Source organism: Sycon ciliatum, chromosome 10 (assembly GCF_964019385.1).
Source record: "Sycon ciliatum chromosome 10, ocSycCili1.1, whole genome shotgun sequence".
Classification (NCBI taxonomy): Eukaryota; Metazoa; Porifera; class Calcarea; order Leucosolenida; family Sycettidae; genus Sycon; species Sycon ciliatum.
This window is the reverse complement of record NC_088652.1, coordinates 28,274,127-28,287,449: the sequence shown is the minus strand read 5'-3', so window position 1 is coordinate 28,287,449 and position 13,323 is coordinate 28,274,127. Positions and strand designations below refer to the sequence as shown.

General features: G+C 50.3%; 1 long non-coding RNA gene across 2 annotated transcripts; it reads left to right on the top strand.

Moving 5' to 3' along the window:
- The first annotated feature begins 526 nt into the window (after positions 1 to 526).
- On the top strand, positions 527 to 4,018 carry LOC135825722 (uncharacterized). 2 transcript variants are annotated; one of them, XR_010555120.1, is made up of 3 exons: positions 553 to 651; positions 741 to 977; positions 2,578 to 4,018. It is a non-coding gene; the product is annotated as an uncharacterized LOC135825722 (long non-coding RNA). The 2 variants fall into 2 exon arrangements; XR_010555119.1 differs by having other exon boundaries at positions 527 to 977.
- Positions 4,019 to 13,323: the final 9,305 nt, after the last annotated feature.

Genomic DNA, 13,323 nt, shown 5'->3' with positions numbered 1-13,323 from the left:
ATACTCCAGTTACGACTCCTTGTCATAGCCCTTGGCGGATTATGCCGGCATAATATTTGGCATAGTCTTGGGATTTCGTCCAAAAATTATGCTCCGGCATATGATTATGCCGACCTTACACGCTGGAATCCGTATATTATACGGATTCCAGCGTGTAAGGTCGGCATAATCCTTCGGTTTAGACAAAAATTATGCTTAGGGCATGGCCGTGTGTGTATGCGTGGTTTCTCAATCCTCTATGTACAGTGTGAATACATAGTGGAGCCGAGCATAATTCAGCATAATTCAGCATATTTGTTGGCATAATTGTGGCATAATCAAAAGCATAATTTGACGATTGGCCGAGCATAGTCCGCCAATGGCTATTCATTGACACATCTATGAATAGACTATGATCTAGATCCTGTCAAAGTTATCAAGGCAATGACATCATGTGTGCGACGAAAACTAATTCAGTTTTTTTTCACAGTTTTTGTGTTTTCAATGAATGGAATTTTAATCATAAAATTTTTTTATGACCGGCTGGAAGTGTGTTGGTCAGGGTATCCAAGACGTGATCGAGGCAAACGTCAGGGCGTTGAATGTCAGTATCATCAGTGCATATTGTGGCAAATGCCACACGTTCTGACCCTACATCATCCTTGGCAATAAGTTAGTGGACAACAACGCATACTGCGGTGTAAACCTTTGGTCCGTTCCTTCTTCTATATAAAGTAATTCTATTCTAATCTTGGCTTCAGATCAGACCGGCAATCAGTCATGCTTCTCTTTCCACCATCATCTATATTTACGCACGTCGCCTAGTAGACGCATGGCTGGTAATACTCACGTAGATGGCTGGTACCTGGCTGTAGTGAGGCTGTACATCAGTTAGCGCCTGGTCACGCATAGGCGGACACTCATCGACGACTTGGCTGGTATTGTGACGTAGGTTTCGTGCCTCCAGGACTCATTGCTCACTGTGTGATCAACCATGCGTAAGCTACGCTACAGTGTATACGTTATGAGTGTGATGTAGCAGTTAACTATGTGCATATCACCAGACATTCATCCACATGATGCTATACGCAAACAGAGCAGAGTAGGAATGGGTGATTAGGATAATGATGTACATGTATGCAGTCCTGGAATAGAATCTACCGGTAAGAGAGCATTGTCTTATTGTCCGTGTTTCTATACATGGGTAGAGAGAACAACTAATTTGTGTGTGTGTGTGTGTGTGTGTGTGTGTGTGTGTGTGCGTGTGTGTGTGTGTGTGTAAAAAAATGAAAAAAGACCAAAAAATAGGGATTCACTGGCCAGAAAAAACCACTTCATAGCTGTGTGGTGTGGACCAGGCTGAATAGTGGCGGACAATTCTTCAGCCTTGCAAGTTGTTGAATGGTGCAATCCCAGCACAAGCTGCTATGGCTTCTGCTGTAGCATCGCTATCATCGCCTTCGGCGATGGGCGTCCAATGGTCCAATGGTGTGTGTGTGTGTGTGTGTGTGTGTGTGTGTGTGTGTGTGTGTGTGTGTGTGTGTGTGTGTGTGTGTGTGTGTGTGTGTGTGTGTGTGTACATGTGGTAACCAGTGTATGTCGGAGTATGTGGTGTGGCGTGTATGCCGGAGTATGTGGTGTGGCGTGTATATGTAAAAAAAAATGAAAAATAGGGATTCACTGGCCAGAATAAGCCACTTCAACCAGCTGTCTGGTGGATACCAGGCTAAAATTAGTGGCGGTCAATTCATCAGCCTTGCAAGCTGTTGAATGGTGTAATCCCAGCACAAGTTGCTATGTCTAACATAGCTGTTCGCTATCATCGCTTCCGCGATGGGCAGGTCTGAGGCCTGAGATGTACATGTGTGTGTGTGGGGGGGGGGGGGGGGGGGGTGCTTGGGTGTGTGTGTGGGGGGGGGGGGGGGGGGAGGGGGGTGCTTGGGTGTGCGTGTGGTTGGGTCTACAGCCTCTTTTATGGGCAAAAGAAACACCATGATTATTTTTTCCCAAGTGTTCCAAAAAACTTCAACTCAAAATTCTAGAAAGAAAAAAAGGCAAAAACACGCAAAAGAGGCAAAAACAAAACCACAACAGCATAATAATGTATAATACCAAGAGTACATAACCCCCAGAGTGTGCAACGCCTGATCCAGCTCTGCATAGGGTCTTGGTCGAGCGTAATCGAATCTTCTGATGTCATGCGTACACTCCATACCAGCGCAAGGCCAGTCTCGAGGCAGGGCACCATTGTTTTGATCCGAGAGTACCCGCGACTCCCCGGGTTCCTCTCATATGTGTACGGTATTATGACGCAAAGATCCGATTACGCTCGACCAAGACCCTATGCAGAGCTGGATCAGGCGTTGCACACTCTGGGGGGTTATGTACTCTTGATAATACTATACCTACTTAGGTAGACAGCACCAAGTTCAACTTCGTGTGGGTGGGTTGGGGGGGGGGGGGGGGGGGTGTGCGTGCATGTATAATATGTGAAGGAGTTTGAATCAGTGTGTGTGTGTGTGTGTGTGTGTGTGTGTGTGTGCATGTGTGTGTGTGTGTGTGTGCGTGTGTGCGTGTGTGTCTGACTGAGTCTTTCAGCGTCTGCAATGGACTTCGGCACACTCGCGCCTGCACTGTTTAACCTGTACTTCTCTGCAGTAGTTGCGACGTGGCGGACCGCATCTTCAGTTCCTGGCGTTGATTTTCGGTATCGTGTCGGCCGCAAGTTGGTGGGCGACAGAACAGCCAAGTCCCGACTCAGCCCAGCGTGCCTAACGGAATCGCAGTTCGCCGACGATGCAGCTTTGTACACCACGTCGCTCCCCTTTCTCGAGACCATGGCGAACGAGTTCATTGAATGTGCTTCGCAGTGGGGGTTGACGGTCTGCATCCAGAAGACCAAGGCAATGGTAGTGAATCTCCACCATCCCCCGCCGGCATCCGCCACCGTCGGTGACGACGATCACATCGACCTCGTCCAGGAGTTCACCTATCTCGGCAGCACTCTCAGCACGGGTGGCTCCTTGGACAAGGAGGTCACCTCCAGACCGGCCAAGACTTCCCGCTTGTTTGGTAGGCTGTAGAAGCCCATCTTCCAGTGCCGTGGCTTATCTCTTCACATCAAGAGAACTGTATAAAAGGCTGTTGTCATGCCGACGCTGTTTTACGGGGCAGAGACCTGGGCTGTTAAGGCTACACATCTCCGCCGTCTCAACCGCTTCCACCGGTCCTCGATCCGGGCTATACTGGGCGTGTCCAGATCCACTCAGCGATCGGACCACCTCACCAGCAACGAGCTTGCCCGCAGAGCGAGGCTGCCAGCCGACATCAATGTGCTGCTTCGTGAGCATTGTCTGCGCTGGCTTGAGCACGTTGCACGTATGAGCCCCGAGCGGATGCCTCAGAAAGTTCTCTTCGGAGAGTTGATGCCGACACGACCCCACCATGGACCGAAGAAGCGGTGGCGGGATGTGCTTGCTGACGACCTGCATGACGCGGACATCCCTCAACAACACTGGTTGGCCATGGCACAGGATCGTCCCACCTGGCGACGGAAGATCTCCAGTGACCGTCTCCCTCCCCCGGCTCCTCCACTCGCCAAGCCGTTCAGCTGCGCATGCGGACGGTCGTTCCGCAGAAGTGGCGACCTCAAGCATCATCGGCATTTCTGCCTGGCTCATCAAGCCTATCATCGCCTCTGGCGATGGGGCGTCACAAGGTCACTGTGTGTGTGTGTGTGTGTGTGTGTGCGTGGGTGCGTGCGTGCGTGCGTGTGTGCGCGCGCGTGCGTGCGCGTGCGTGCGTGTGTGTGTGTGTGTGTGTGTGTGTGTGTGTGTGTGTGTGTGTGTGTAACTTATAAAATGTTTTCATATAATGTTTCTGCTGACACGATATGGTCAGTGGCTACGACTGTGTATTGTATACTGATGTACATTATGATTGTGTTGTGCCAGTCTTTGTCACTTACAGTGATGTGTAGAACATGATAGTGACAGTGACTGTGTGACTTGCAATGGGAGTGCTTGCAGGCAGGCTTGGAGCTGCAATGTTTTCTGTGCGTATATCGGAGCATGGATGTTGGCTGTTTGGGTAGGGCGGTATGAATGTTGGTTGTGAGTATTGGAACGTGAATGTTGGATATACAGTGGCGTGTGCATTGGAGCAGAAATGATGACTATACCGTCTACTTGGCTAATAACGACTGCGGATATAACGACAATTCGCCAATAGCGACAGAATTTCCATGCCCAGGGCAAAGCCCAAATCACCTGTAATACATAATGTAATGAGACTTCGGGTATAAGGACACTTCGCAAATAACGACACTTTTCTGATGCCCCGCCGAGTGTCGTTATACGCAAAGTTGACTGTATATCCGAGCATACTATATAATGCACAGTTGTCTAAGACCATGCTGTCTGATGACTGCTTATACAATGTATAAGCTACTTCACTAATAATTTGTTGACTGGGGGCGTGGTGCTAGCAGAGCCTGATTGTCGACTGCGCAGTTCTGGTGTAAGAATTCTGCCTCTGTGTAAATACCTATATGTACTTGTAGGAGAATTACAGTTGACTTCACAGTTTGCTGGTATGAATATTGGGTGCGCAGAATGGGAGCATGATTATTGGCTGGGGAGTTTCAGTGCATGAATGCTGACCTTTGGTCTTAGAGCATGACTGTTTGTAGATGCAGGTATTATGAGCATGAAGGCTTGCTGTTGGTCTTGGACACACTGTCCTGAATACCTGCAGCATGAGTGATGGTTGATGATTATCGTAATGACCAGCTGTTGCTTAGCAACTGATTGTATTGGTAAGTAGTAGTAGTAGTATTCTTGATAGTGGAGAAAGCAAAACAGGCAGATGTCTAATAACAATGGATCCACTGTGTAGGGTGAAGGAGGGGGGGGGGGGGGGGGAGACATGGCTAATGGTAAAATAGTGGCGGCGAAATAGAGCAGTTCCAGCACAGCTACAGAAACATGGGCGTAAAGCTAAAAGCAGGCAAGAATGTGTTGCAAAGCGCTCGACTTGAAGGTGGCCAGTTTGGTGATGCCTCAGATATCCGCATGGAGGGAATTCCAGAGAACTGCGCCAGCATGTGTCACCAATTTGGTAGAATTTGCATATGCAGCTGCAGGGAAGATAAGCAGGTTACTGCAGGTTACTGTTGCCTCCTCGAGTTCTTCGTGACGGAAGAGGTCGAAAAAAGTTTCAAACAATCTACTTCCTGAAAAATTTAGACAACGCCATATAAAGCAGAGCAAGTTAAGTTGAATGGTAGCGTGCAAGGGACAGATATGTACACGCTCAAGCAGCGTAACAGTGGGGGGTCCATGGGGGCACTTTACATACAGCACGCAGTGCGCGCTTGAAGAGCCTTTCCAGACGAAGCTCCTGGTGAACAGATAGATATGGGCATAGGCATTGGATGCATACAGAAACTCAGGCAGCACAAAGCATTTGAAGTAACAGATACGACAGGAGAGGGGTAAAGATGCAGCACAGCTATTTTAGCAGAAACCGTGATAGCAACACGTTGAACCATTGTCTGCCAGCACATTGACGTGTCAAAATGTAAGCCTAGATACTTGGCCGATGGTACCACCGGCAGATCTTGACTATTGCATGTCACGCGTAGGGCAAAGGGTGGTGCTCTGTGAGGAGGGATTGGCAGGATTTGTGTTTTCGCTTCATTCAGAATTAAGCCACGCTGTCGTAGCCAGTCAGACAGGTGTTGTACTGCACTGGACAGTCGCTGAGCAACAATTGTCGCTGTCTCGGCAGTGGCTTGTAATGAGATGTCATCTGCAAACTGTGTTGGGGTAACACCGTATGGTCTCACCACATGAGACATATCTCGAACATACATAACGAAGAGCAATGGACCCTGTTGTGAAACGACAGGTTCTCGAGAGTGAAAGGCCTTCTCGCTTGTGACATTGTGTTCGTTTCAATGCAGCTGTATGCCGACTCCGCCGTACCGCTGATGATTACGACGTAGTATACGCTACATGCGCTATGTGCGGTTTGCTGTGTGCGCTGTAGTTGTATGTTGTATGTGTATGCTTTTCTCATATACGCTGTCATTTTCACGCTATAACTACCTGGTGGTTTTAGTGTTAGTTATTCAGTTCATTCAGTTGTTCCATTCATTGTTTCATTGTTATTAGTCGATGGAAGTGAAAGATATTGTTGAGAATAAATAGTTGTCCTCGTGCCGTGTGGGGTCGTTCGTTCCTGACACTTTAGAGAACCAGGGGGTTCACAACATTTGGCGACCACGCCAGGATACGAAGCGAGCATGGCACAGGAACTATGGATCATTGAAGCCAGCTTTATCGCCAACGGAATTCGGTATGGATTTGAAGGCGATAGGTTGAGAGAATACGTGGAGAAGAGGCTCCGACAGAGCGAGGAGTTTGAAGAGCGCAGTGCTAGACGGCAAGAGTGTGCGCTCCGCGCAGAGTTTAACGAAAAGCTCAAGAAGATGGCGGAGCGCATCGCCGTCAATACATATTATGAGGAAGCAAAGCGAGATTTGCTTGCCTCGCCCGGAAGGACGCCGGACAAGGCGTGTAAGACTTTGCTTGCAGACAAGCAGCGGTCAGAAGAGTATTCGAAGCCAGTGGGAGGATCAGATCCGAGGCCCACTGGGTCGGTACAGTGCATGGCGACATCGGTCGGAGACGCTCAGAAGCAGCTGGAGTCTCGGCCGAACAAGTTGGAGGCGCAAGAGTTAGAGGCGCAAGACTTAGAAACGCAAGGCGTAGAAGCCGAGAAAATGAGAAGGGCGATACTACTGGTTAGCACGGAAGATGTAAGCGGCGAGACTGTGTGGAACACAGAGATCCGATGTGTGTCCTCGGATTCCGCGCCCGCCCCGGGTCGAAGCAGTGTACCGGTGACCATGTCGTGTGTGACAGCCCACATCGTCGAGCTTTATGACATTATGGGTTGTGTGTTGTTTGGTCCAGCGTCCGCCCCATGTCGAAGTGGATCGGTGGCAGTGTCGTGTGCAACAGCCCACAGCGGCAAGCTTCACAAAATCGAGTTGGCCGAATTGGTGGGCATTAGTGATATTCTACCATGGCCACCACCGCAGCAGCAGATAACGCGTAGTAAGCCCCAAATCGTGTGACTTGTGAGTTGTTGTACGGCGGTGAGAAGCCCTTTGGTGGGGAGAATGTTGTGAAACGACAGGTTCTCGAGAGTGAAAGGCCTTCTCGCTTGTGACATTGTGTTCGTTTCAATGCAGCTGTATGCCGACTCCGCCGTACCGCTGATGATTACGACGTAGTATACGCTACATGCGCTATGTGCGGTTTGCTGTGTGCGCTGTAGTTGTATGTTGTATGTGTATGCTTTTCTCATATACGCTGTCATTTTCACGCTATAACTACCTGGTGGTTTTAGTGTTAGTTATTCAGTTCATTCAGTTGTTCCATTCATTGTTTCATTGTTATTAGTCGATGGAAGTGAAAGATATTGTTGAGAATAAATAGTTGTCCTCGTGCCGTGTGGGGTCGTTCGTTCCTGACACTTTAGAGAACCAGGGGGTTCACAACATTTGTATGTATTGGATGCAATAATTACGAGGAAGCAAAACGAGAGTTGCTTGCCTCGCTCGGAAAGACTCCGGATAAAGCGTGGAAGACATTGCTGACAGGCAAGCAGCGGTCAGATGAGTCGTTTCATCAATACGTTGTCCGTGTTTGCCGAGAGGTAGAGGTGTGGGCCACACTCGCTATGACAGAAGATGGCGAGGTGGACACCAAGTATAGCTCCGATATAGGAAAAATGTCCCCGGTGCTGCAAGCAATGGCAAAGCAGGTAATCTTGGAGCAATGCGGACCTGAGATGAAGACGTACCTGGTCGAACGGCAGTGCTACGGGATGTCACTGCGCCAGGTACAGGAGCACGGCGCGTCTTACCAGGTCGCGCACGGACGACAGGGTGATACTGCCAGGAAGCCAGTAGAACGATCCGTGCCAAGGCCCACGGCGTCGGCACAGTGCATGGCGATATCGGTCGCAGATGCAGAGAAGCAGCTAAAGTCGCTGCCATAGGAAGGGAGAAAGGGTTTTCTGCAGCGAGAGAGACTCTGCTGGAACTGCCTTAAGTATGGCCATATGGCCAGAGAATGTCGGTCAGGCTCGAGATGCACGAAATGCCAGAGGAAACACCACCTGCTAATACATGATGTGTTGGATAGAGCAGGTTACAGCCGGGAGAAACCGACTGAGATAGTTACGGAGAAGAATGTTGGGTCGTGCTGTCTACACTCGCCAAGTGTGCGGCTGATGACCGGAGTGGCACGAGTTGAGGGAAGAACTCGAAACGCGAAGGTTCGCGTGTTCCTGGACTCGGGTGCTGAGGCGTCATTCGTGACTGCAGCGTTGGTGTCAGCAATCGATGCAGAACACGTTGGGGTTGAAAATGTAGAGGTGAAGCCGTTCGGCGCGGAACCAACCCAACAGCGCATGGATAAGTACGCCATCACGATCCAGGGTAGCTCCGCTAGCATTCGGGTACGCGCGTTCGTGAAACCAACGCTTGAGCTGGACCTGAAGTGCGCAAGTCCGCAGACCATTGCGCAGTGGCACAGTTGGGGAGTAGAGCTGAGTGACAAGCCTCAACAAGGGACATCAGACGAAATACATATGCTGATTGGTGCAGACTATATCAACGCGGTACTGCACAGCAAGAAGGAAGTTAATGGTGAGACGGTGTGGAACACAGAGATAGGTAATGTATTATCTGGTCCAGCGTCTGCACAAAGTCGAAACAGTCAGCCGGTGACCGTGTCATGTGTCACAGCCCACATTGAACAACTATGGCAGTTGGATGAACCTCCAGAACAACATCAGCACCTGCCATCGTTCCCGCTATGTCGCCAGGGCAGCGGGTACCAAGTGGGTCTCTTGTGGCGAAATGAGCGTCGCCCAACGGATAACTTTGCCCAAGCTAGAGTCATCGCAACGCGGCTTCTTGAAAAGCTGAAGAGGAATGGGAAGCGTGCGCTCTATGATGATGTGCTGATCAGGGAGTACCGCGAGCTTGGAGCAATTGAGCTGGAGCCATGTGAGAGCGATGCCGGGTACTATGTACCGCATCATGGTGTATTCCGCGAGCACGCTGCAACCACGAAGTTAAGAGTGGTGTTCAATGCCTCGGCGACGGCTCCAGATGGCAAGTCGTTGAACGACATGGTTGACCCTGGACCGTCGCTATTGCCGAGTCTCGCAGGTATGCTATTACGGTTCCGTGAATATAAGAGCGCGCTGCAAGCGGACATCCGCAAGGCTTTCTTCATGGTCGCAGTTAATCCCGAAGACCGTCCGTACCTACGTTTCTTGTGGCCCGGTCGAAGCGACAGCGATGAACTGTTAACCTGGAGGCTAACGAAACTGCCATTTGGCGTAAACTGCTCGCCATACATGCTTACTGCAATGATTCAGCATCACTTGAAGGAGCTACGGGCGTTGTCTGCACCCAAAGAGCGAGATCGTATTGATCTCTTGCTCACGAGTTTCTACGTTGACGATTTGGTCTCTAGTGTCTCAAATGCCTCGGAAGCTAAGGAGATGCAAGAGTTCAGCGTGCGTGTGCTTACGGATGCTGGCATGGAGTTACGCAAGTGGCGAGGCAACGAAATCCCGTGCGATCCAGAGGCCGGAGATAAAGTTCTCGGTCTGAAATGGAAAACCAGTGATGACTTGCTCAGCATAGCAGCGCTAGGCGAGTCCGATAGGCCGTCTGTTTGGACCCGGCGATCCCTCCTCAAGTGTGTTGCGTCAGTGTTTGATCCGCTAGGTCTAGCAGCACCGGCAGTTGTGCCCGGAAAGATACTGCTACAGCAAGCCTGGAAAGTCGGAGGCGACTGGGATGATAAGTTGCCTGATGGCATCGCAGCCGCATGCGCGCAATGGTGGGGAGAGTTGGCCGAAGTGGTGAGCATTGACATACCACGTTGGATTTGCTGCAATCTTGACACGCCGATTGCGCTTCATGCCTTCGCCGATGCCAGTGAGAAAGCGTTTGGATGTTGTTTGTATGCAGTCGTCAATGGACAGTCGCACTTGGTATTTGCCAAGGCCAAAGTGGTACCCGTGTCTCCACCCACGTTAGCCCGCCTTGAGTTACAAGCAGTATGTCTAGCGGCTCGCTACGCTGAGTTTGTGGTGAAGGAGCTGCGTGTGACCGTCACGCAAGTCTATGGCTGGACTGACAGTCTCACTACCGTTCATTGGATCAGTAATCCATCGTACAAATGGAAAACATTTGTGGCTAACCGCGTCAGTCAAGTCCAAGAGATATCAAAGAAGGTCGGCATTGTGTGGAACCATTGCCCAGGCCTTCACAACCCAGCAGATTTACCGTCGCGTGGGAGTAGTGCACAGCAGATCCGTAGTCCGTTCTGGAGGGGCGGACCAACCTGGATCACGGAGCCCAATGACTGGCCCACCGCATCCTCAACCGCAGCTACAGATGAGTCCAGTGTAGAAGTACGTGTGTCAGCCACCACCTGTAGTCGAGAATCTGATAAGGAATGGTGGCTCCGATTCAGTAAATGGTCGAGGGCACAGGGCATGGTGACTCGGATGTTGCAGTGGAAGCACACTGAGCCTCGTGCTGAACTCTATTTTGCAGCAGACAACGTATTGTACCGCATCGTTCAAGCCGCATGTTTCGCTGAGGATCTTGAGCTGATCAAGCAAGGTCAACCAGTGAAGCCTGGGTCGAAGGTGTATCAGCTTGCACCGTTTCTGGATGAGCATGGAGTGCTCAGAGCCGGGGGACGACTTCAGCACAGCGAGTTGGCGTATGGAGCCAAGCACCCAGTCCTGTTAGGCAAACACCATCTGACCGAGTTGCTGTTGGAGAAAATGCATGTTGAAAGGATGCACCAAGGTGTAGAAGGAGTCTTGTCGTTCATCCGTCAGAAATTCTGGATTATCGGTGGTCGACGGGCGCTACGCAACATCACTCAGCGATGTGTTAAATGCCGCCGCTACAAGGCTAAGGCTGCCTCAGAAGTCTGCCCGCCGCTGCCGGAAGACCGAGTTGTTCACGAGAGGCCGTTCGCAACTACCGGCATCGACTATGCTGGTCCGTTGTACGTGCGCCGTGGTGAGTCATCTCCGAAGGTATGGATAGCATTGTTTGTGTGTGCCACCACCAGAGCAGTTCACTTGGAGGTGGTCGATAGTTTAAGTACTGAGTCATTCTTGATAGCATTTCGGAAGTTTGTCGCGAGACGTAGTTTGCCGTCTCGGATCAGGTCTGACAACGCTACAACGTTCAAGGCGGCATCTGACAAACTGAGTGTGCCATGGATGTTCAATCCTCCAGCTGCACCATGGCATGGAGGCTTCTATGAGCGAATGGTTGGTACAGTGAAGAGTGCCTTGAAAAAGGTAATGGGAACAGCGTTTCTGAAGGTCCAGGAGCTTGAGACCCTCTTGTATGAGGTTGAAGCAGTGGTGAATAGTCGTCCGCTAACTTATGTGTCTGATAGCCTGGATGAGCCACCAGTAACCCCTGCAATGATGATGGGTGACATCTGGATGTCGTCAGAGAAGCCAGCAGGTACCCTGGACGCTGCGCAGATGTCATCGAGATTGCGTTACCTCAGTCGGACACTGGAGCATGTCAAGAATCGTTGGGAGGTGGAGTACCTAAGTCAGCTGAACAAACACCAACAGACCATGTCGCGCCCTTTAGCTGTGGGTGATGTTGTCTTTGTTCTCGATGATACCAAGCGCAAACAGTTCTGGCGTTTGGGACGGATCATCGAGTTATTCCCTGGTCGAGATGGTAAGCGTCGTGTTGCCAAGGTTAAGTTGAGTACCAGTACCCTGTTGAGGCCGATCCAAAGGTTAGTGCCGTTAGAAGTATCGTCACAGGACGTGGCTCCTGGGCTTGCAGATACCGCTCAACCTGCTATCGTCCCTCAGCAGCCAGCGTATGAGCCGTCAGCACCGTTACCACCACCACGGCAGCAGGAGATAACGCGTTCTGGGCGCGTAGTCAGAGCCCCGGATCGTTTTTGACTTGTGTGCATTGTTGTACGGCGGTGAGAAGCCCTTTGGTGGGGAGAATGTTGTAAACCACCAGTTCTCAATTGGGAAAGGCCTTCGCGCTTATGGCATTGTATTCGTTGACATGTTGTATTTCGACTCCGCCGTACCGCTGATGTTGCTGCATGGCATACGCTATATGCGTTGTGTGCGTTTTGCTGTATACGCTGTTATGTCCAGTTTTATCTGCTTATGTTTGGCATGTACGCTGTTTTTGCATGCTATAAATAGCTGGTGTTATTAGTGTTCATTGTTAATTATCAGATGAAGTGAAATATACTGTGTAAAGGAAAACAGTTGTCCTCGTGCCGTGTGGTCGTGATCCTGACAATTTAGAGAATCTTGCAGGGTTCACAACAGACCCAGCACTGATCCTTGCGGAACGCCACAGCTACTTGCATAGGCAGCACTTTTGCTTGGGTCAATCTGGACGTACTGTTGACGATCGGTCAGGTAGTGGGCCATCCACTGCAGAGCAACGCCGCCTATGCCGAGAGCGTAGAGGTCACTAATGTCGAGAACTGCCGTTCACGAATATTTGAAATACATATAAATTTAGTGTTCACGTCTTACTTGAACTTCCTGTAGTTTCAGTCTGCAACTCCGTCGTCTTTCTCCTTTTCTAACTCAGTCTTTCCATTATCTGACAGTGGTGCTCTCACCTCTAGCTTGGTGCAAGCACCCTCCGCCAGACGCGAACTACATTCTTGTTTCTCTAAAGTCTCTCAAATATATTTCTTCTTCGCGTTCACTTTCGTTCTGCCGTTTATTTATTTATTTATTTTCCTTTCTTTCTACCTCGTGGTACACGCGCTACATGTGCCACCATCTTTGTTTCCATGGCACCACAGTGCACCTGACCACGCGATCGCTACGCAGCTCAGGCCCGAATGGGTCCGGGTGCGCTGCGTCGCGATCTATTTGGCCTCGCTTGCTTCCGAGCACCGCCGTTTTCGGAGCGTACTCATTGTGCGTCTCAGTTCTTTTCTCCGTTGTTTGTATCTCCTTGGTAGGGGTTATTCTTCTTCTTGACTGAAGTGTAGTTGATGAATGAACGATGGTGGTTTGTGTTGTAGTAGTGTGAGTGTGTGCATGGTTGGAAAGGTATTCTACATTCTATAATCAAATCGATAAGATTTTGACATGGTGCTGTAACCAGGTGACGGTTACCTGTCCGCAACGCAGTTTCCCCGTCGTTTTTCCGACACTCATCGTCGTGCAGGTATGTACACTCAAATGGTCCAGCGCCGGGCCAAT